A 10,561-nucleotide genomic window follows, 5' to 3' on the forward strand; every position below is an offset into this window, starting at 1 on the left:
CAAGGTATTTCTGACGCACGCTACATCTAAGGGCTTAAAGCTGTGGCTGGTCCTCACCTTCCCTTAACACCGCTTTCACATAGAAACACACTCTGGCCTTCTGCCCTGCCTTACCATCCCAGAACACCCAACACACATTCTCAGGCTCAATCTCACTCTCACTCCCGGCACAGACCACCTCCCAAAGTGCAAACGTCCAAGCCATTTCTCCCATACGATAGGCCGAAGGGCTTAGAGCTTTGGCTGGTCCTCACCTTCCCTTGACACCGCTTTCACAGCCAAACACACTCTGCAATTCTGCCTTTGCCTTGCCTACCAGCACTCCCAACACACACTCTCTCTCGGCACACACCACCTCCCAAAGTGCCAACACCCAAGGTATTTCTGACGCACGCTACATCTAAGGGCTTAGAGCTGTGGCTGGTCCTCACCTTCCCTTGACAGCGCTTTCACAGCCAAACACACTCTGCCCATCTGCCTTTGCCTTGCCTACCCGCACTGCCAACACACTCTCACTACCGGCACAGACCTCCTCCCAAAGTGCCAACACCGAAGCAATTTCTGACACACACTACCTCTAAGGGCTGAGAGCTGTTGCTGGTCCTCACCTTCCCTTGACACCGCTTTCACAGCCAAACACACTCTAGCCGTCTGCCCTGGCTTTGCCTCCCAGCACTCCCAACACACATTCTCAGGCTCAATCTCACTCTCACTCCCGGCACAGACCACCTCCCAAAGTGCAAACGTCCAAGCCATTTATCCCGCACGCTACCTTTAAGGGCTGCGAGTTGTTGCTGGTCCTCACCTTCCCTTGACACCGCTTTCACATACAAACACACTCTGGCCATCTGCCTTTACCTTGCCTACCAGCACTCCCAACACACATTCTCAGGCTCAATCTCACTCTCACTCCCGGCACAGACCACCTCCCAAAGTGCCAACACCCAAGCCATTTCTCCCATGCGATAGGCCTAAGGGCTTAGAGTTGTTGCTGGTCCTCACCTTCCCTTGACACTGCTTTCACAGCCAAACACACTCTGCAATTCTACCTTTGCCTTGCCTACCAGCACTCCCAACACACATTCGCAGGGTCAATCTCACTCTCACTCCCGGCACAGACCAACTCCCAAAGTGCAAACATCCAAGCCATTTATCCCGCACGCTACCTCTAAGGGCTGAGAGTTGTTGCTGGTCCTCACCTTCCCTTGACACCGCTTTCACAGCCAAACACACTCTGCCCATCTCCCCCTACCTTGCCTCCCAGCACTCCCAACACACTCTCACTCTCGGCACAGACCACCTCCCAATGTCCCAACACCCAAGCGATTTCTGACGCACGCTACATCTAAGGGCTTAGAGCTGTTGCTGGTCCTCACCTTCCCTTGACACCGCTTTCACAGCCAAACACACTCTGCAATTCTACCTTTGCCCTGCCTATCAGCACTCCCAACACACATTCGCAGGGTCAATCTCACTCTCACTCCCTGCACAGACCAACTCCCAAAGTTCAAACATCCAAGCCATTTATCCCGTACGCTACCTCTAAGGGCTGAGAGCTGTGGCTGGTCCTCACCTTCCCTTGACACCGCTTCCACAGCCAAACACACTCTGGCATTCTGCCTTTGCCCTGCCTCCCAGCACTCCCAACACACTCTCACTCTCGGCACACACCACCTCCCAAAGTGCAAACCCCCAAGCTATTTCTGACACACACTACATCTAAGGGCTTAGAGCTGTTGCTGGTCCTCACCTTCCCTTGACATCGCTTTCACAGACAAACACACTCTAGCCATCTGCCCTGGCTTTGTCTCCCAGCACTCCCAACACACATTCTCAGGCTCAATCTCACTCTCACTCCCGGCACAGACCACCTCCCAAAGTGCAAACGTCCAAGCCATTTCTCCCATACGATAGGCCTAAGGCTTAGAGCTGTGGCTGGTCCTCACCTTCCCTTGACACCGCTTTCACCGCCAAACACACTCTGCAATTCTACCTTTGCCTTGCCTACCAGCACTCCCAACACACTCTCACTCTCGGCACACGCCACCTCCCAACGTCCCAACACCCAAGCGATTTCTGACACACGCTACCTTTAAGGGCTTAGAGCTGTGGCTGGTCCCCACCTTCCCTTGACACTGCTTTCACAGCCAAACACACTCTGGCCATCTACCCTGGCTTTGCCTCCCAGCACTCCCAACACACATTCTCAGGCTCAATCTCACTCTCACTCCCGGCACAGACCACCTCCCATAGTGACAACACCCAAGGCATTTCTCCCAGGCGATAGGCCTAAGGGCTTAGAGCTGTTGCTGGTCCTCACCTTCCCCTGACACCACTTTCACAGACAAACACACTCTGCCCATCTGCCTTTGCCTTGCCGCCCAGCACTCCCAACACACTCTCACTCTCGGCACACACCACCTCCCAAAGTGCTAACCCCCAAGCGATTTCTGACGCACGCTATATCCAAGGGCTTAGAGCTGTTGCTGGTCCTCACCTTCCCTTGACACCGCTTTCACAGCCAAACACACTCTGGCATTCTGCCTTTGCCTTGCCTACCAGCACTCCCAACACACATTCGCACGGTCAATCTCACTCTCACTCCCGGCACAGACCACCTCCCAAAGTTCAAACATCCATGCCATTTATCCCGCACGCTACCTCTAAGGGCTGAGAGTTGTTGCTGGTCCTCACCTTCCCTTGACACCGCTTTCACAGCCAAACACACTCTGCCCATCTGCCTTTGCCTTGCCTCCCAGCACTCCCAACACACTCTCACTCTCGGCACACACCACCTCCCAAAGTGCCAACACCAAGCTATTTGTGACACACACTACATCTAAGGGCTTAGAGCTGTTGCTGGTCCTCACCTTCCCTTGACATCGCTTTCACAGACAAACACACTCTAGCCGTCTGCCCTGGCTTTGCCTCCCAGCACTCCCAACACACATTCTCAGGCTCAATCTCACTCTCACTCCCGGCACAGACCACCTCCCAAAGTTCAAACGTCCAAGCCATTTATCCCGCACGCTACCTCTAAAGGGCTGAGAGCTGTTGCTGGTCCTCACCTTCCCTTGACACCGCTTTCACAGCCAAACACACTCTGCCCATCTGCCTTTGCTTTGCCTCCCAGTATTCCCAACACACTCTCACTCTCGGCACACACCACCTCCAAAACTGCCAACATTCCTGCGATTTCTGACGCACACTACATCTAAGGGCTTAGAGCTGTTGCTGGTCCTCACCTTCCCTTGACACTGCTTTCACAGCCAAATACACTCTGGCCATCTACCCTGGCTTTGCCTCCCAGCACTCCCAACACACATTCTCAGGCTCAATCTCACTCTCACTCCCGGCACAGACCACCTCCCATAGTGACAACACCCAAGCCATTTCTCCCAGGCGATAGGCCTAAGGCCTTAGAGCTGTTGCTGGTCCTCACCTTCCCTTGACAGCGCTTTCACAGCCAAACACACCCTGGCCATCTGCCTTTGCCTTGCCTCCCCGCACTGCCAACACACTCTCACTACCGGCACAGACCTCCTCCCAAAGTGCCAACACCGAAGCAATTTCTTACACATACTACATCTAAGGGCTTAGAGCTGTTGCTGGTCCTCACCTTCCCTTGACACCGCTTTCACAGCCAAACACACTCTGGCCATCTACCCTGGCTTTGCCTACCAGCACTCCCAACACACATTCTCAGGCTCAATCTCACTCTCACTCCCGGCACAGACCACCTCCCATAGTGACAACACCCAAGCCATTTCTCCCAGGCGATAGGCCTAAGGCCTTAGAGCTGTGGCTGGTCCTCACCTTCCCCTGACACCACTTTCACAGACAAACACACTCTGGCCATCTGCCTTTGCCTTGCCTCCCCGCACTCCCAACACACTCTCACTACCGGCACAGACCTCCTCCCAAAGTGCCAACACCGCAGCAATTTCTTACACATACTACATCTAAGGGCTTAGAGCTGTTGCTGGTCCTCACCTTCCCTTGACACCGCTTTCACAGCCAAACACACTCTGGCCATCTACCCTGGCTTTGCCTACCAGCACTCCCAACACACATTCTCAGGCGCAAAGTCACTCCCGGCACAGAGCAGCAACCAAAGTGCAAACATCCAAGCCATTTCTCCCATACGATAGGCCTAAAAGCTTAGAGCTGTGGCTGGTCCTCACCTTCCCTTGACACCGCTTTCACCGCCAAACACACTCTGGCCATCTGCCTTTGCCTTGCCGCCCAGCACTCCCAACACACTCTCACTCTCAGCACAGACTACCTCCCAACGTCCCAACACCCAAGCGATTTCTGACACACGCTACTTCTAAGGGCTTAGAGCTGTTGCTGGTCCTCACCTTCCCTTGACACCGCTTTCACAGCCAAACACACTCTGGCATTCTGCCTTTGCCTTGCCTGCCAGTACTCCCAACACATATTCTCAGGCGCAATGTCACTCTCACTCCCGGCACAGACCACCTCCCAAAGTGCAAACGCCCAAGCCATTTATCCCGCACGCGACCTCTAAGGGCTTAGAGCTGTGGCTGGTCCTCACCTTCCCTTGACACCGCTTTCACAGCCAAACACACTCTGGCATTCTGCACTTGCCTTGCCTACCAGCACTCCCAACACACACTCTCTCTCGGCACACACCACCTCCCAAAGTGCCAACACCCAAGGTATTTCTGACGCACGCTACATCTAAGGGCTTAAAGCTGTGGCTGGTCCTCACCTTCCCTTAACACCGCTTTCACATAGAAACACACTCTGGCCTTCTGCCCTGCCTTACCATCCCAGAACACCCAACACACATTCTCAGGCTCAATCTCACTCTCACTCCCGGCACAGACCACCTCCCAAAGTGCAAACGTCCAAGCCATTTCTCCCATACGATAGGCCGAAGGGCTTAGAGCTGTTGCTGGTCCTCACCTTCCCTTGACACCGCTTTCACAGCCAAACACACTCTGCAATTCTGCCTTTGCCTTGCCTACCAGCACTCCCAACACACACTCTCTCTCGGCACACACCACCTCCCAAAGTGCCAACACCCAAGGTATTTCTGACGCACGCTACATCTAAGGGCTTAGAGCTGTGGCTGGTCCTCACCTTCCCTTGACAGCGCTTTCACAGCCAAACACACTCTGCCCATCTGCCTTTGCCTTGCCTACCCGCACTGCCAACACACTCTCACTACCGGCACAGACCTCCTCCCAAAGTGCCAACACCGAAGCAATTTCTGACACACACTACCTCTAAGGGCTGAGAGCTGTTGCTGGTCCTCACCTTCCCTTGACACCGCTTTCACAGCCAAACACACTCTAGCCGTCTGCCCTGGCTTTGCCTCCCAGCACTCCCAACACACATTCTCAGGCTCAATCTCACTCTCACTCCCGGCACAGACCACCTCCCAAAGTGCAAACGTCCAAGCCATTTATCCCGCACGCTACCTTTAAGGGCTGCGAGTTGTTGCTGGTCCTCACCTTCCCTTGACACCGCTTTCACATACAAACACACTCTGGCCATCTGCCTTTACCTTGCCTACCAGCACTCCCAACACACATTCTCAGGCTCAATCTCACTCTCACTCCCGGCACAGACCACCTCCCAAAGTGCCAACACCCAAGCCATTTCTCCCATGCGATAGGCCTAAGGGCTTAGAGTTGTTGCTGGTCCTCACCTTCCCTTGACACTGCTTTCACAGCCAAACACACTCTGCAATTCTACCTTTGCCTTGCCTACCAGCACTCCCAACACACATTCGCAGGGTCAATCTCACTCTCACTCCCGGCACAGACCAACTCCCAAAGTGCAAACATCCAAGCCATTTATCCCGCACGCTACCTCTAAGGGCTGAGAGTTGTTGCTGGTCCTCACCTTCCCTTGACACCGCTTTCACAGCCAAACACACTCTGCCCATCTCCCCCTACCTTGCCTCCCAGCACTCCCAACACACTCTCACTCTCGGCACAGACCACCTCCCAATGTCCCAACACCCAAGCGATTTCTGACGCACGCTACATCTAAGGGCTTAGAGCTGTTGCTGGTCCTCACCTTCCCTTGACACCGCTTTCACAGCCAAACACACTCTGCAATTCTACCTTTGCCCTGCCTATCAGCACTCCCAACACACATTCGCAGGCTCAATCTCACTCTCACTCCCTGCACAGACCAACTCCCAAAGTTCAAACATCCAAGCCATTTATCCCGTACGCTACCTCTAAGGGCTGAGAGCTGTGGCTGGTCCTCACCTTCCCTTGACACCGCTTCCACAGCCAAACACACTCTGGCATTCTGCCTTTGCCCTGCCTCCCAGCACTCCCAACACACTCTCACTCTCGGCACACACCACCTCCCAAAGTGCAAACCCCCAAGCTATTTCTGACACACACTACATCTAAGGGCTTAGAGCTGTTGCTGGTCCTCACCTTCCCTTGACATCGCTTTCACAGACAAACACACTCTAGCCATCTGCCCTGGCTTTGTCTCCCAGCACTGCCAACACACATTCTCAGGCTCAATCTCACTCTCACTCCCGGCACAGACCACCTCCCAAAGTGCAAACGTCCAAGCCATTTCTCCCATACGATAGGCCTAAGGCTTAGAGCTGTGGCTGGTCCTCACCTTCCCTTGACACCGCTTTCACCGCCAAACACACTCTGCAATTCTACCTTTGCCTTGCCTACCAGCACTCCCAACACACTCTCACTCTCGGCACACGCCACCTCCCAACGTCCCAACACCCAAGCGATTTCTGACACACGCTACCTTTAAGGGCTTAGAGCTGTGGCTGGTCCCCACCTTCCCTTGACACTGCTTTCACAGCCAAACACACTCTGGCCATCTACCCTGGCTTTGCCTCCCAGCACTCCCAACACACATTCTCAGGCTCAATCTCACTCTCACTCCCGGCACAGACCACCTCCCATAGTGACAACACCCAAGGCATTTCTCCCAGGCGATAGGCCTAAGGGCTTAGAGCTGTTGCTGGTCCTCACCTTCCCCTGACACCACTTTCACAGACAAACACACTCTGCCCATCTGCCTTTGCCTTGCCGCCCAGCACTCCCAACACACTCTCACTCTCGGCACACACCACCTCCCAAAGTGCTAACCCCCAAGCGATTTCTGACGCACGCTATATCCAAGGGCTTAGAGCTGTTGCTGGTCCTCACCTTCCCTTGACACCGCTTTCACAGCCAAACACACTCTGGCATTCTGCCTTTGCCTTGCCTACCAGCACTCCCAACACACATTCGCACGGTCAATCTCACTCTCACTCCCGGCACAGACCACCTCCCAAAGTTCAAACATCCATGCCATTTATCCCGCACGCTACCTCTAAGGGCTGAGAGTTGTTGCTGGTCCTCACCTTCCCTTGACACCGCTTTCACAGCCAAACACACTCTGCCCATCTGCCTTTGCCTTGCCTCCCACCACTCCCAACACACTCTCACTCTCAGCACACACCACCTCCCAAAGTGCCAACACCAAGCTATTTGTGACGCACACTACATCTAAGGGCTTAGAGCTGTTGCTGGTCCTCACCTTCCCTTGACACTGCTTTCACAGCCAAATACACTCTGGCCATCTACCCTGGCTTTGCCTCCCAGCACTCCCAACACACATTCTCAGGCTCAATCTCACTCTCACTCCCGGCACAGACCACCTCCCATAGTGACAACACCCAAGCCATTTCTCCCAGGCGATAGGCCTAAGGCCTTAGAGCTGTTGCTGGTCCTCACCTTCCCTTGACAGCGCTTTCACAGCCAAACACACCCTGGCCATCTGCCTTTGCCTTGCCTCCCCGCACTGCCAACACACTCTCACTACCGGCACAGACCTCCTCCCAAAGTGCCAACACCGAAGCAATTTCTTACACATACTACATCTAAGGGCTTAGAGCTGTTGCTGGTCCTCACCTTCCCTTGACACCGCTTTCACAGCCAAACACACTCTGGCCATCTACCCTGGCTTTGCCTCCCAGCACTCCCAACACACATTCTCAGGCGCAAAGTCACTCCCGGCACAGAGCAGCAACCAAAGTGCAAACATCCAAGCCATTTCTCCCATACGATAGGCCTAAAAGCTTAGAGCTGTGGCTGGTCCTCACCTTCCCTTGACACCGCTTTCACAGACAAACACACTCTGGCCATCTGCCTTTGCCTTGCCGCCCAGCACTCCCAACACACTCTCACTCTCAGCACAGACTACCTCCCAACGTCCCAACACCCAAGCGATTTCTGACACACGCTACTTCTAAGGGCTTAGAGCTGTTGCTGGTCCTCACCTTCCCTTGACACCGCTTTCACAGCCAAACACACTCTGGCATTCTGCCTTTGCCTTGCCTGCCAGTACTCCCAACACATATTCTCAGGCGCAATGTCACTCTCACTCCCGGCACAGACCACCTCCCAAAGTGCAAACGCCCAAGCCATTTATCCCGCACGCGACCTCTAAGGGCTTAGAGCTGTGGCTGGTCCTCACCTTCCCTTGACACCGCTTTCACAGCCAAACACACTCTGGCATTCTGCACTTGCCTTGCCTACCAGCACTCCCAACACACACTCTCTCTCGGCACACACCACCTCCCAAAGTGCCAACACCCAAGCGATTTCTGACGCACGCTACATCTAAGGGCTTAAAGCTGTGGCTGGTCCTCACCTTCCCTTAACACCGCTTTCACATAGAAACACACTCTGGCCTTCTGCCCTGCCTTACCATCCCAGAACACCCAACACACATTCTCAGGCTCAATCTCACTCTCACTCCCGGCACAGACCACCTCCCAAAGTGCAAACGTCCAAGCCATTTCTCCCATACGATAGGCCTAAGGGCTTAGAGCTGTTGCTGGTCCTCACCTTCCCTTGACACCGCTTTCACAGCCAAACACACTCTGCAATTCTGCCTTTGCCTTGCCTACCAGCACTCCCAACACACACTCTCTCTCGGCACACACCACCTCCCAAAGTGCCAACACCCAAGGTATTTCTGACGCACGCTACATCTAAGGGCTTAGAGCTGTGGCTGGTCCTCACCTTCCCTTGACAGCGCTTTCACAGCCAAACACACTCTGCCCATCTGCCTTTGCCTTGCCTCCCCGCACTCCCAACACACTCTCACTACCGGCACAGACCTCCTCCCAAAGTGCCAACACCGAAGCAATTTCTGACACACACTACCTCTAAGGGCTGAGAGCTGTTGCTGGTCCTCACCTTCCCTTGACACCGCTTTCACAGCCAAACACACTCTAGCCGTCTGCCCTGGCTTTGCCTCCCAGCACTCCCAACACACATTCTCAGGCTCAATCTCACTCTCACTCCCGGCACAGACCACCTCCCAAAGTGCAAACGTCCAAGCCATTTATCCCGCACGCTACCTTTAAGGTCTGCGAGTTGTTGCTGGTCCTCACCTTCCCTTGACACCGCTTTCACATACAAACACACTCTGGCCATCTGCCTTTACCTTGCCTACCAGCACTCCCAACACACATTCTCAGGCTCAATCTCACTCTCACTCCCGGCACAGACCACCTCCCAAAGTGCCAACACCCAAGCCATTTCTCCCATGCGATAGGCCTAAGGGCTTAGAGTTGTTGCTGGTCCTCACCTTCCCTTGACACTGCTTTCACAGCCAAACACACTCTGCAATTCTACCTTTGCCTTGCCTACCAGCACTCCCAACACACATTCGCAGGGTCAATCTCACTCTCACTCCCGGCACAGACCAACTCCCAAAGTGCAAACATCCAAGCCATTTATCCCGCACGCTACCTCTAAGGGCTGAGAGTTGTTGCTGGTCCTCACCTTCCCTTGACACCGCTTTCACAGCCAAACACACTCTGCCCATCTCCCCCTACCTTGCCTCCCAGCACTCCCAACACACTCTCACTCTCGGCACAGACCACCTCCCAATGTCCCAACACCCAAGCGATTTCTGACGCACGCTACATCTAAGGGCTTAGAGCTGTTGCTGGTCCTCACCTTCCCTTGACACCGCTTTCACAGCCAAACACACTCTGCAATTCTACCTTTGCCCTGCCTATCAGCACTCCCAACACACATTCGCAGGGTCAATCTCACTCTCACTCCCTGCACAGACCAACTCCCAAAGTTCAAACATCCAAGCCATTTATCCCGTACGCTACCTCTAAGGGCTGAGAGCTGTGGCTGGTCCTCACCTTCCCTTGACACCGCTTCCACAGCCAAACACACTCTGGCATTCTGCCTTTGCCCTGCCTCCCAGCACTCCCAACACACTCTCACTCTCGGCACACACCACCTCCCAAAGTGCAAACCCCCAAGCTATTTCTGACACACACTACATCTAAGGGCTTAGAGCTGTTGCTGGTCCTCACCTTCCCTTGACACCGCTTTCACAGCCAAACACACTCTGGCATTCTGCCTTTGCCTTGCCTACCAGCACTCCCAACACACATTCGCACGGTCAATCTCACTCTCACTCCCGGCACAGACCACCTCCCAAAGTTCAAACATCCATGCCATTTATCCCGCACGCTACCTCTAAGGGCTGAGAGTTGTTGCTGGTCCTCACCTTCCCT

Source organism: Pelecanus crispus, chromosome 16, assembly GCF_030463565.1.
Source record: "Pelecanus crispus isolate bPelCri1 chromosome 16, bPelCri1.pri, whole genome shotgun sequence".
In the NCBI taxonomy this organism is placed as follows: Eukaryota; Metazoa; Chordata; class Aves; order Pelecaniformes; family Pelecanidae; genus Pelecanus; species Pelecanus crispus.